This window comes from Rhinoderma darwinii, chromosome 1 (genome assembly GCF_050947455.1).
Source record: "Rhinoderma darwinii isolate aRhiDar2 chromosome 1, aRhiDar2.hap1, whole genome shotgun sequence".
Lineage (NCBI taxonomy): Eukaryota > Metazoa > Chordata > Amphibia > Anura > Rhinodermatidae > Rhinoderma > Rhinoderma darwinii.
Genome location: NC_134687.1, coordinates 532,905,927 through 532,918,260, shown reverse-complemented (window position 1 = coordinate 532,918,260; position 12,334 = coordinate 532,905,927).

The window sequence follows — 12,334 nt, the reverse complement described above, 5'->3', positions numbered from 1 at the left end:
CTCCTTCAGGTGTGGAATCCCCGGCCAGTGTGTTGCCGCTGCTCTGGCCAGTGATACTGCTGCTGGAGGAGCGCCTGGCGTCACTATCCAAATATGGACAGTGACGTTAAGGGCTCCCTCTAGAAGCGGAAACCCTGGCAAGGACTTTCCTAAGGCAGGAGTCCCCAGTCAGATAGCTTGCAATGCTCTGGCTGGGGACTCCATAGTTGAAAGCCCTGACATTACTGTCCATATATGGACAGTGACGTCAAGGGCTTCCCCAGGGTCAGCGCATACAGTAGCGCTGTGCCCGGGAAATCCTCATGAGGGCCAGGATCTATTTCTAACGTCTGTCAAAGGATTAATTCCTGAAAAACGAGTTCTATGGTGGTAATCTGGCCGTGAAAATGGCCAAAACAGCCGTGTGAATACAGCCATAGAACTATATTGTCCTGAAGACGGTCATGTAATGGTCGTTAAAAAAAAACGTCCATCACACAGCGATTTTTTTCCTGTCGTGTGAATGTAGCCTAAGTGCTGATAAGCTGCAAGTTGTGGAACTTTACTGGGATCGCCAAAACTGACCATTGGAAAAATATATGTTTATTTATTTATTTTTAATCTTGTTTAATGCTATATTTATATATGAATCTTTATTGTATCCTTATACACAGCCGAGTCACATTATTATGACCACATCCTACTTTTGACGTTGGCAGTGCGTAGCCCATGAAGCAAGTGATGTCTCGTGGACTGGCATGGTGGGTATATAATGCGTGCGATAGGCTGAAAACATATCATTTGTTGCAAAAAGGGATAATTATTGGCTTTCGGGCCAAGGGTGGCAGTATTTCTCTAAAAGCGCAGTTTGTGAACTGCTCGCGTGCTGCTTTGTTAAAAGTGTATAGTGAGTGGACAAATTCGACCATTGGAAATAAACGACGTGGAAACTGCGGAGCACCATGTGCCATTGATGTGAGAGGTGAACGTCGGGCCGAATGACACGCTACAGTGGAGCAGCTCACCGTGAAAATCAACCAGGGGGCTACCAGACGTGTGTCTAAAACAACAGTTCAGCAAACTCTACTGCATATGGGGCTCCCGGCTGTAACGTCCATGGCAGCGGGCCGTCGGGTTTACTCACCTCCCGACGCCCGCAGCCATGGATCCGTGAGCGCTGGTCCCCATCTCTTTCCTAGGAGATGCCAGCGCTCACTTCCACTCCGTTCGGCTGTGTCCCGTAGGGTGCGCGCGCACGCTCGCGCCCGGCCTTACAGGGCCAGCGCGCGCAATTAGGAAATCGTCATCATCATCAACTGCCACGATTTCCTGGTCTATAAGAAGGCCCCTGGCCTTCTGATCCTTGCCTGAGCGTTGTTCGTTTTTCCAGTCTGTCTTGCAAATGGTCCCTTAGTGTTTCCCATTCCAGTGTTACCCGTGCCTTGTTACCTGTTCCTGTTTCCCGTGCTGTGACTCTAGTATCGAGTCGTGCCACGTCCTGTGTCATCTGCCACGTCCGGGGGAATCTGCCACGTCCTGTGTCATCTGCCACGTCCAGAGGAATCCGCCACGTCCTGTGTCATCTGCCAAGTCCGGAGGAATCCGCCACGTCTGGCGCAACCTGCGGCACCTGTGTCATCTGCAACATTTGGCGTTATCTGCTGCACCCATCTCCATTAGTGCCAGAGCTGCGGCCACTGTCTGGACTATCCAGGTACCCTTGTGTGGGACATTGTATTGCTGGGGTTTCCTGTTGTTTGGCCAGCTGCCTCCCCGCTACGGCGGTACGGCCTAGTGGGTCCACTAACCCGCTACGTGACACCGGCTCCTATGCTAACAAAGGTGCATCAGAAAAAAAGGCTTCAATTTGCACGGCACTATCGAAATTGGACCGCTGATGTTTGGGAAAGGGTTGCCTTCTCCGATGAGTCCCGTTTTCTGCTTCATCTAATGGATGGACATTGGCGTGTCAGGTGGGAAACATCAGAGAATTAATACCCTGCTACCATTGCTGGACGAACACAAGCTGGTGGCGGCAGTGTTATGGTCTGGGGAACCTTTTCATGGCATTCTCTGGGCCCACTCATCCATGGGGAAGGCACTCTGAACCCATTTGGGTATAAATCCATCGTTGCAGATCATGTTCACCCATACATGCTGTTTCTCTTCCCTGGGGCAGATGGAATCTTCTAGCAAGACAATGCGACATTTCACATGGCTAGAAATGTCCGACAGTGGTTGGAAGAGCACGACCAAGACTTCCAAGTACTTCCCTGGCCCCCAAAGTCGCTAGACTTGAACCCAATTGAGGATCTGTAGGATCGTCTTGTTCGCTCTATGGATCCTCCCCCACGCTCCCTCCAGCAAATGTGAGATGCACTGCAGTCAGCATGGCTCCAGATACCTGAGATAACCTACCAGCACCTTATTGAGTCACTCCCAGCCTGTCTAGCTGCTGTCTGTGCTGCAAACGGCGGTTACTCTGGATATTAGCTGGTGATCATAATAATGTGACGTGACTGTGTATAAATTATTGTATGGGTTAAAATGCCCTTTAAACAATATTAAAGTCATTCATTTCTAAACATAATTGCAGACCAAAATTATAACCAAAACCATAAATCAAAACCATAGAGTAAAACCATGTCTTTTATTCATAATTCAGATTTGTGTACCACTGTATTTTGTAAAAGTGAAGAAAAGGGGATTTATTTTTATTCTTGGAAACTGAAACTAATAGTGTAATTTACGTAAGCATTGTGTCGTATCTGGCATTTTCTGAAATTACATTAATAAGACCAGACCGAAAAAGCATGAAATGTCATCTCAACCTAATTAGCCTGTGCCCAAGGGCTACACATTGATCAGTTACATCACATAGCATATAATTTAACAGGACGCTTTTTGAACATCTTGATGGCTGCAAAACTATTTTTGGTTTAGATGATAACAGAAGGATACATTTATCGGCTGTGAAAATCCATAGCTCAATACTATTGAATGAGTTGTTCATATTCAAAGCTTTGCCAAATCCTACATATGCACTTTCTTAGTATTAACATGCCCTTTGATATATAGCTACTTTTACTCCCGGCACAAAAAAAGTTTAAAACATCCGCAATGATTGTAGTTTCACATGTTATCATATAGAACAGAGGCTTATTCAGCACAGCTGATGTCTCTTCTTGACAAATGTACGTCATTTAACTTATTAGCTGTCTGTTGATTTAGGCCCCCTGCCAGGGGCGAATTAAGGGCACCATGGGCCCCGGGCACTTTTTCAGGTCTGCCCCCCCCCCCCCCCGGAACTCTGATAATGCTGTACCGTATATACTTGCAGATTTCTGTTTAGGCGGCCACAGATCTCGCACGGTTTTAATTTAGCTGTAAAAGCTGAATGAGCCATATAGAAGAAAGAAAGCAGAATACTTTGAGACACTGAAGTGGTCAGGAGCTTAATAACTTTTTTATTTTTACGTCAATGGAGCGGTGTGTGAAGGATTATTTTTTTGCGGGAGGTGTTATAGTTTTTATTGGCACCATGTAAAGTACCATATAATGGGTGAATTGGAAAAAACTGAGATTCCTCCATGGTTTTTAGGGTTTAGTTTATACTGTATATATTTACCTTCTCTTAAGGTAAAAGTAGATTTAACATATACTTTTTCCTTAAGAGAAGATAAATATATACAGACCCAGAACCAAGCTCAGCACATATATACAGCCCCAGAACCAAGCTCAGTACATATATACAACACCAGAACCAAGCTCAGTACATATATACTGCACTAGAACCAAGCTCAGTACATAAATTCAGCCCCAGAACCAAGCTCAGTACATAAATACAGCCCCAGAACCGAGCTCAGTACATAAATACAGCACCAGAACAAAGCTCAGTACATATATACAGCACTAGAACCAAGCTCAGTACATATATATACAACGCCAGAACGAAGCCCAGTACATATATATAACTCCAGTACCAAGCTCAGTATATATATACAGCACCAGAACCAAGCTCAGTACATATATACAGCACAAGAACAAATACAGTTCAGTACAGAGATCTTTTGCAAATTCAGTTTAACCCTTGCTTTATAAATTTGTACGACATAAAACGACAACTCCCAGTATAGCCTGAACAATGGTTAGGATATGCTGGGAGTTGCTGTTTAACAAAAAAGAATGCTACCATCCGTCATCTCACTGCAGATCATACAGTGACTACAGTACTGATCAGTCACATGGAGAATAAACATTTACATTGAGTGACTCACAGGTGATGTCTAAGATCCTTTTTCGTTCTTTTTCTCTTTTCTTCTCCATCCGGTCCAGACCTCTATGATGACTTCTCTCGGGCACGGCCCATTTATGCAGTTCACAGCTCAGATGTCTTTGGCTCCTTACTTTTCCAACATTTCCGCACCTGTAAACGAAGATAAAATTCTCATGATGCCCCACTCTATGCTTCTAAATATAATAGTATCATACAATGAATATAACAGTACTATACACTGTACTAGTGAATATAATAGTATTATACACTGCGCCCCTGAATATAATAGTACTATACACTGTACTCCTGAATATAATAATACTATACACTGTACTCCTGAATATAATATTACTATACACTATGCTCCTGAATATAATAGTACTATACACTGTGCTCCTGAATATAATAGTACTATACACTGCGCTCCTGAATATAATAGTATTATACACTGCGCTCCTGAATATAATAGTACTATACACTGCGCCCCTGAATATAATAGTACTATACATTGCGCTCCTGAATATAATAGTATTATGCACTGCGCTCCTGAATATAATAGTACTATACACTGTGCCCCTGAATATAATAGTACTATACACTGCGCTCTTGAATATAATAGTACTATACACTGTGCCCCATAATATATATATATGTGTGTGTATATCTGTGTATATGTGTGTATAGGAGACAGCATATCTATAGCACTACGACCCTATAAACTATGGATAGGATTAGATACAGTGGCTCAGCACAGTATCACACATAATAAGGATTAGATACAGTAGCTCAACAGACAGTATCACACATTATAGGATTAGATACAGTAGCTCAACAGACAGTATCACACATGATAGGATTAGATACAGTAGCTCAGCAGACAGTATCACAGATGATAGGATTAGATATAGGGACCAGCTCGCTGACATTGCGGTTCCAGCGCTGGACCCAGAAAAGGTAGGTATAAGAATTGTTTTGCTTTTTTATGTGTTACTAATTATTTTTGTGTGTTTGTGTTATTTTACAGGTTCGGTTGTTGGACTACGTCGGATTCGAGGACTACTTCTATGACAGCGTTTTTTTTATTCTCAATAAAATGGTTAATGAGGGTTGTGTTTGTTTTTTTATTTCAATAAAATATTTTTTCTATGTCCTTGTATTTTTTGTAAACTTTATTATTACCGCCTTATTAATAGCTGCTGGCTGATTGAGAGCATCCATTACTAAGGCGAGGCTTAATGTTAGCACGCAGAGAGGCTAACACTAACCCCCATTACCCCGGTACCCACCGCTACCAGTGGTACTGGGAAGAGCTGGGTACGAACCAGTACCCGACCATCTGTAGTGATGGTTGGGTGCTGGGTCAGCCACAGGCTGATAACATCAGCCTGGGAAAGGGCAAAAACAGTGACCCATCCCCCCCTGGTAATGCTAGGATGCTGCTGTTGTATCTGGCGGGGTCCCCCCCATTTTTCCTAACCAGCCAGATACAAGAAAGCAGCAGCAGGTTAACATTACCTTGGGGGAAGGGCCACAGTTTTTGGCCTCTCCCAGCCTAATAATACCAGCCTGCGGCCACCCCATTGCCGGAACATCACTACAGATGGTCAGGTACTGGATCATACCCGGCTTTTCCCGACACCCCTGGTGGTGGTGGGTACCGGGGTAATAATGGGGTTTAGTGATAGCCTATGTACCGGCTAACACTAAGCCTCGCCTTAGTAATGGACGCTGTCAATCAGCCGGCGGCCATTACTAAGGCGGTAGTAATAAAGTTTAAAAAATAAACAAAGACATAGAAAAAATATTTTATTGAAATAAAAACGACCTAACCCTCATTAACCATTTTATTGATAATAAAAATGCTGTCATCGAAGTAGTCCTTGAATCCGACGTAGTCCAGTGACCAAACCTGTAAAAAAAACACAAACACAACAAAAACGATTAGTAATATATGTGGTAGGCTTAGGTACAGGGCCCATGTGTGATACTGTCTTTCAAGGCAGGCTTAGATACAGGGTCCAGCAGACAGTAATCTTATACAGTACATGTGGTAGGCTTATATACAGGGCCCATCAGACAGGATCACACATGGGCCATGTATCTAAGCCTACCATGTGCTTATGTAAGATGCTTAGATACTGGGCCCAGCAGACAGGATCACACATGGGCCATGTATCTAAGCCTACCATGTGCTTATGTAAGATGCTTAGATACAGGGCCCATCAGACAGGATCACACATGGGCCATGTATCTAAGCCTACCATGTGCTTATGTAAGATGATTAGATACAGGGCCCAGCAGACAGGATCACACATGGGCCATGTATCTAAGCCTACCATGTGCTTATGTAAGATGCTTAGATACAGGGTCCAGCAGACAGTAATCTTATACAGTACATGTGGTAGGCTTATATACAGGGCCCATCAGACAGGATCACACATGAGCCATGTATCTAAGCCTACCATGTGCTTATGTAAGATGTTTAGATACAGGGCCCAGCAGACAGCATCACACATGGGCCATATATCAAAGCCTACCATGTGCTTATGTAAGATGCTTAGATACAGGGCCCAGCAGACAGGATCACACATGGGCCTTGTATCTAAGCCTACCATGTGATTAGCTTAGATACAGGGCCCAGCAGACAGCATCACACAATCTGTGGTTCTGTCTCATGGGCCCTCTAAGCCTGCAACATCGTAGGCTTAAAGGGATTGTCCAGTCCCTAAACATTGATGGCCTATCCTCAGGATAGGCCATCAATGGCTGATGGGTCGGGGTCCGTCTCATGGAACCCGCCAATCACCTGTTTTTAAGGGGCCGCAGCGCTGGTTCGACAGCCGCTTCCCCTTCATTTCCTTTACTGGCTCACACTGTGAATCGCCGACACGGATTCACAATGTGAGCAAGTGACCGGAATGAAGGCGAAGCACCAGCTCTCATACGAGCGCTGCGGCCCCTTCAAAACAGGTGATTGGCGGGGGTCCTGGGAGTCGGACCCCGCCAATCCGCTTCAAGCAGACAGGGATATTAAACGTACCCTCCTCTTCAGCGGCAGCGGATGTCCTGACTCTGAACTACAGGATGGTAGTGACGTCATGCGCTGTGCACCGGAAACAGGAAGTTAAGTACTGTAGTTACTATAGTAACGGGCCCGCGGCTCCCGTTACTAAAGTAACCTTTTATTGATGTAGTGCGGCCCCTATAGCTACGCCACTGGTTGGGTGAGCGGTCCCGCTTCACTCCGGTTCTCTGAACAGGCTGTAATTTTAACAGCCGGTAAGGGAGAACCGGGGCGAACTGGGCCCCCTTCCAGACACAGGCCCCGGGCACTTGCCCAGATTGCCCTCATTATAATCCACCCCTGCACATGGCCGTAGCCGCATTTGCAATTGCCCGCATTTGCGAGCCTTGCTCTCATTATAAAGTTTGGGAGCACAATCTGTAAAAATAGAAAAATAGGACATGTTCTATTTTTTACGGAAGCTTTCTATGGCTCGGACTCCTTCCCATAAATATATGGGAAGGTGTCTGTCGGCCATAGAAATGAATGGCTCCGTAATTACCGTCCGTAATTACGAACTGCAATTATGGATATAATCTATGGTTGTGTGCATGGGGCCTAAGACTGGGTTCACATTGTGTATTTTTGTTGCGTATTCAAACACAGCCCAAAAAAAAAAAAAAACATCTGAAAAACACATGCATTTTTTAAATACCAACACCATTTTACAAAGTGTCGTAGCTGTAAGTGTAAGCCTATGACCATTAAATTTAAAACCAGATTACAAATGAAACATTTAAAAACATAAGCGTTTTTACAAACCCCCATGTGTTTTTTTCACATATGCTTTTCTTTTGGCTGCGTTAGAAAACTTGCGATGTGAACCCAGTTTAAGGGCTTATTTCGACGAACTTGTAATACGTCCGTGCAACGCGCGTGATTTTCACGCGCCTCGCACGGACCTATGTTAGTCTATGGGGCCGTGCAGACTGTCCGTGAGTTTCACGCAGCGTGTGTCCGCTGCGTAAAACTCACGACATGTCCGATATTTGTGCGTTGTTCGAGCTTAACGCACCCATTGAAGTCAAAGGGTGCGTGAAAATCACGCGCAGCACACAGAAGCACTTCCGTGTGACGCTCGTGATTCGCGCAACAGCAGTAAAAAGTATGAATGAAAACAGAAAAGCACCACGTGCTTTTCTGTTTACAAACATACAAACAGAGTGTCATAAGGATGGCGGCTGCGCGAAAATCACGCAGCCACACATCATACGCGGCTGACACATGGAGCTGTTAAGTACCTTTTGCGCGCGCAAAACACTGTGTTTTTTGCGCGTGCAAAACGCACACCCTCGTGTAAATTCGGCCTTAGGGTAAGGCCACACGGAGCGTCACTGACCCGGCTGCGATGCATCTAACAACCACGCTGGCAACATGTTGAGTTAATTGCCGCGCGTTGTTGCGGGTAAAACGGCCCTTTAACTGCAATATTGTGCAGCTATAAAGGGTGTATTCATTAATGGGCACACACTTTTGCAAGTAAAGGGCCATTTTACCCGCAACAACATGCGGCCATTAACAGGCTATTTGACAGCCATGCCGAAAACATGGTCTTGTCGCGGTTGTTGGCCGCAGAAGAGCCTGGTCAGTGCCGATCCGTAGGGTATGTTCACACACTTAGCAAAAAAAGCCTGAAAATACGGAGCTGTTTTCAAGGGAAAACAGCTCCAGATTTTCAACCGTTTTTCTCTGCGTTCTTTACGGCCGGTTTTGGAGCTGTTTTTCTATAGAGTCAAGGAAAAACGGATCCAAAAACGGCTCAAGAAGTGACAAGCACTTCTTTTTCACTGCACTTTTTTGGAGGCGTTCTGCTTCCGATTTTTCGGCCGTTTACGGCCCGAAAAACAGCAGAAAATAAGCCGTGTGAACATACCCTTAATCCCATAACACGTTACTAAAAAGCTTCCCATGTTTTATGAGGTTTGTCATGAACTGATATAATAGAGATTGTTTGAGCTTATCGTGCAAGCATTATAGTTGAAGTTAGAATGTCTGAGTTCTGAAGGATACAGACATGACTCACAAGTTGTTATCTACCCGCAAATGTTTGTTGAAAGTGAACCTTGGTGTTATTGCTGCTGAATTTAAAACCTATGTTCACATCTGCAACCATTTTTTTATTGTCTCAATGCATCGTAAATGAAAAATGCAGCAACTTTACAAAAAGTCTTGATTAAAAACTGCTTATTGTTTTGTGTCTACAGCTACTATGCAGTCCTATACGTCCCTGCAGGGGCGTCGCTAGCACGGGGTCTTTGGGGCCCAAGCCCTGGATCTTTGGCCCGGTGCCCCCAGTGGCGGATTAAGTAGACCATAGGCCCTGGGCTGGTCCCCAAGCTCGGCCCCCCCTCTCCGCCACCGCCCTGCCATGTCGTGTCTATATTAAACACCACCTTTCTGTGCGAGCATTAACAAATGAGTGTTATGATTCACTTGTCAAAGGGCTACATACACTGTGTAGGGACACATCCTCTTGACAATGGGAATGGTAACAAACATGTGTCTATTAGCCCTGGGTATACAAAGACTTTTTATAGAATACAAGTATTTCCTATAACAGGCATGTCAGGAGAGGGGACAGATCCTCTATAAATCCTGCGATTCACAAGTGATGTCTTCTCTGATGGGAGTCGTTTTCTTTTCTTCTCTTCTCCATCTGCCACAGACCAGTATGGCGACTTCTCCTGATGACTGCAGAGTTTCCTGATGTGAAATCTTTGCCCCTCGATTTTGCAGCCATTTTCAGCGTCTATAGCAACAAAAAAATTCAGAAACGAAACACCCTAAATTGTTTTATACCCCAAACCAAACCCCTAAACAAATTAAGAGCTCAGGCCCATACATTAACTCAGACCAATAAATTTAGTCCCCAACGATTAACTAAACTTTTAGAAATCTTTTGGCGTGTCATAGTGTCCAAGCACTGAGACCCCATCGTTCGCTAAAACAAAGTGGCAGAGCACTGTTCAACTTCATTTCTGATAGTCTTTCTTCGGAGCGGTGTACGGACTCATAGACTTTATTTTTTGCCTGTACACCGCTTGCTCGGCTATCATAGGAAAGACAATCAGAAACAAAGTGGCACAGCACTCACCTGAGCACTTCTGCCACTTTGTTTTAGCGATTGCTGGGGGTCTCAGTGCTCGGTTCCCCACCAATGAGAACTTTTGACATGTCACTATGACATGTAAAAAAAAAATTCAGGTTCAGTTACCATGTAAGCCAGTGGTTCCCAACCGGGGAACTGTGCAGGGGTGCTGCGACACTCTGCTCATCCACTGCAAAAAAAAAAAGAAAAAAAAACTATTATTTTTTTGCTACAAGCTCCGCCTCAGACGTTGTAGCAGTCGTGACGCGTGCACGTGTTACGAGTACCGCTCACCACTTCCCACTAGAAGCCTGATGGAGGGAGAGGAGCCATGCTGTGCAGGGTAAGTCTTTATTTTTCTTTAGTTTGTTACCAATTGTGTGAGAAATGGAGCCAGGGGAATGCCGGAAGTTGTAGTCCTCTCCTCTTATACCTCCTCCCTGTAATGTCCTCTGATATCACATAACAGTCTGGACAAGCTGGGAGTTGTAGTTCTCTCCTCTTATACCCCCTCCCTGTAATGTCCTCTTATATCCCTTAACAACAGCTTGGACATGCTGGGAGTTGTTGTTCTTATACCGCCTTATTTATTCCTTCCCCAGGAGTAAGCACACTTTCTCTCTGTGATGGTCACTTAAGTAGAGGGGCAGATGGTCATTTTACTGGGGGGGGGGGGGCTGAGGCTGATGGTGGCCTTACTGGAGGGGGCTGATGGTCATTTTACTGGGGGGGACTGAGGCTGATGGTGACTTTACTGGAGGGGGCTGAGGCTGATGGTCTCTTTACTGAGGGGTCATTATACTGTGAGTGGGGGGCTGATGGTCATTTTACAGTGAGTGGGGGGCTGATGGTCATTACTGTGAGTGGGGGGCTGATGGTCATTACTGTGAGTGGGGGGGGGCTGATGGTCATTACTGTGAGTGGGGGGCTGATGGTCATTTTACTGTGAGTGGGGGGCTGATGGTCTTTTTACTGTGAGTGGGGGATGATGGTCATTTTACTGTGAGTGGGGGGCTGATGGTCATTTTACTGTGAGCGGGGGGCTGATGGCTATTTTACTGTGAGTTGGGGCTGATGGTCATTTTACTGTGAGTGGGGGCTGATGGTCATTTTACTGTGAGTGGGGGCTGATGGTCATTTTACTGTGAGTGGGGGGCTGATGGTCATTTTACTGTGAGTGGGGGGCTGATAGTCATTACTGTGAGTGGGGGGCTGATGATAATTTTACTGTGAGTGGGGGGCTGATGGTCATTACTGTGAGTGGGGGGCTGATGGTCATTACTGTGAGTGGGGGGCTGATGGTCATTTTACTGTGAGTGGGGGCTGATGGTCATTGTACTGTGAGTGGGGGGCTGATGGTCATTACTGTGAGTGGGGGGTTGATGGTCATTACTGTGAGTGGGGGCTGATGGTCATTTTACTGTGTGTGGGGGGCTGATGGTCATTTTACTGTGAGTGGGGGCTGATGGTCATTTTACAGTGAGTGGGGGCTGATGGTCATTTTACTGTGAGTGGGGGCTGATGGTTATTTTACTGTGAGTGGGGGGCTGATGGTCATTTTACTGTGAGTGGGGGGCTGATGGTCATTTTACTGTGAGTGGGGGGCTGATGGTCATTTTACTGTGAGTGGGGGGCTGATGGTCATTACTGTGAGTGGGGGGCTGATGGTTATTTTACTGTGATTGGGGGGCTGATGGTCATTTTACTGTGAGTGGGGGGCTGATGGTCATTACTGTGAGTGGGGGGCTGATGGTCATTACTGTGAGTGGGGGGCTGATGGTCATTACTGTGAGTGGGAGCCTGATGGTCATTTTAGTGTGAGTGGGGGGCTGATGGTCATTACTGTGAGTGGGGGGCTGATGGTCATTTTACTGTGAGTGGGGGGCTGATGGTCATTTTACTGTGAGTGGAGGGCTGATGGTTATTT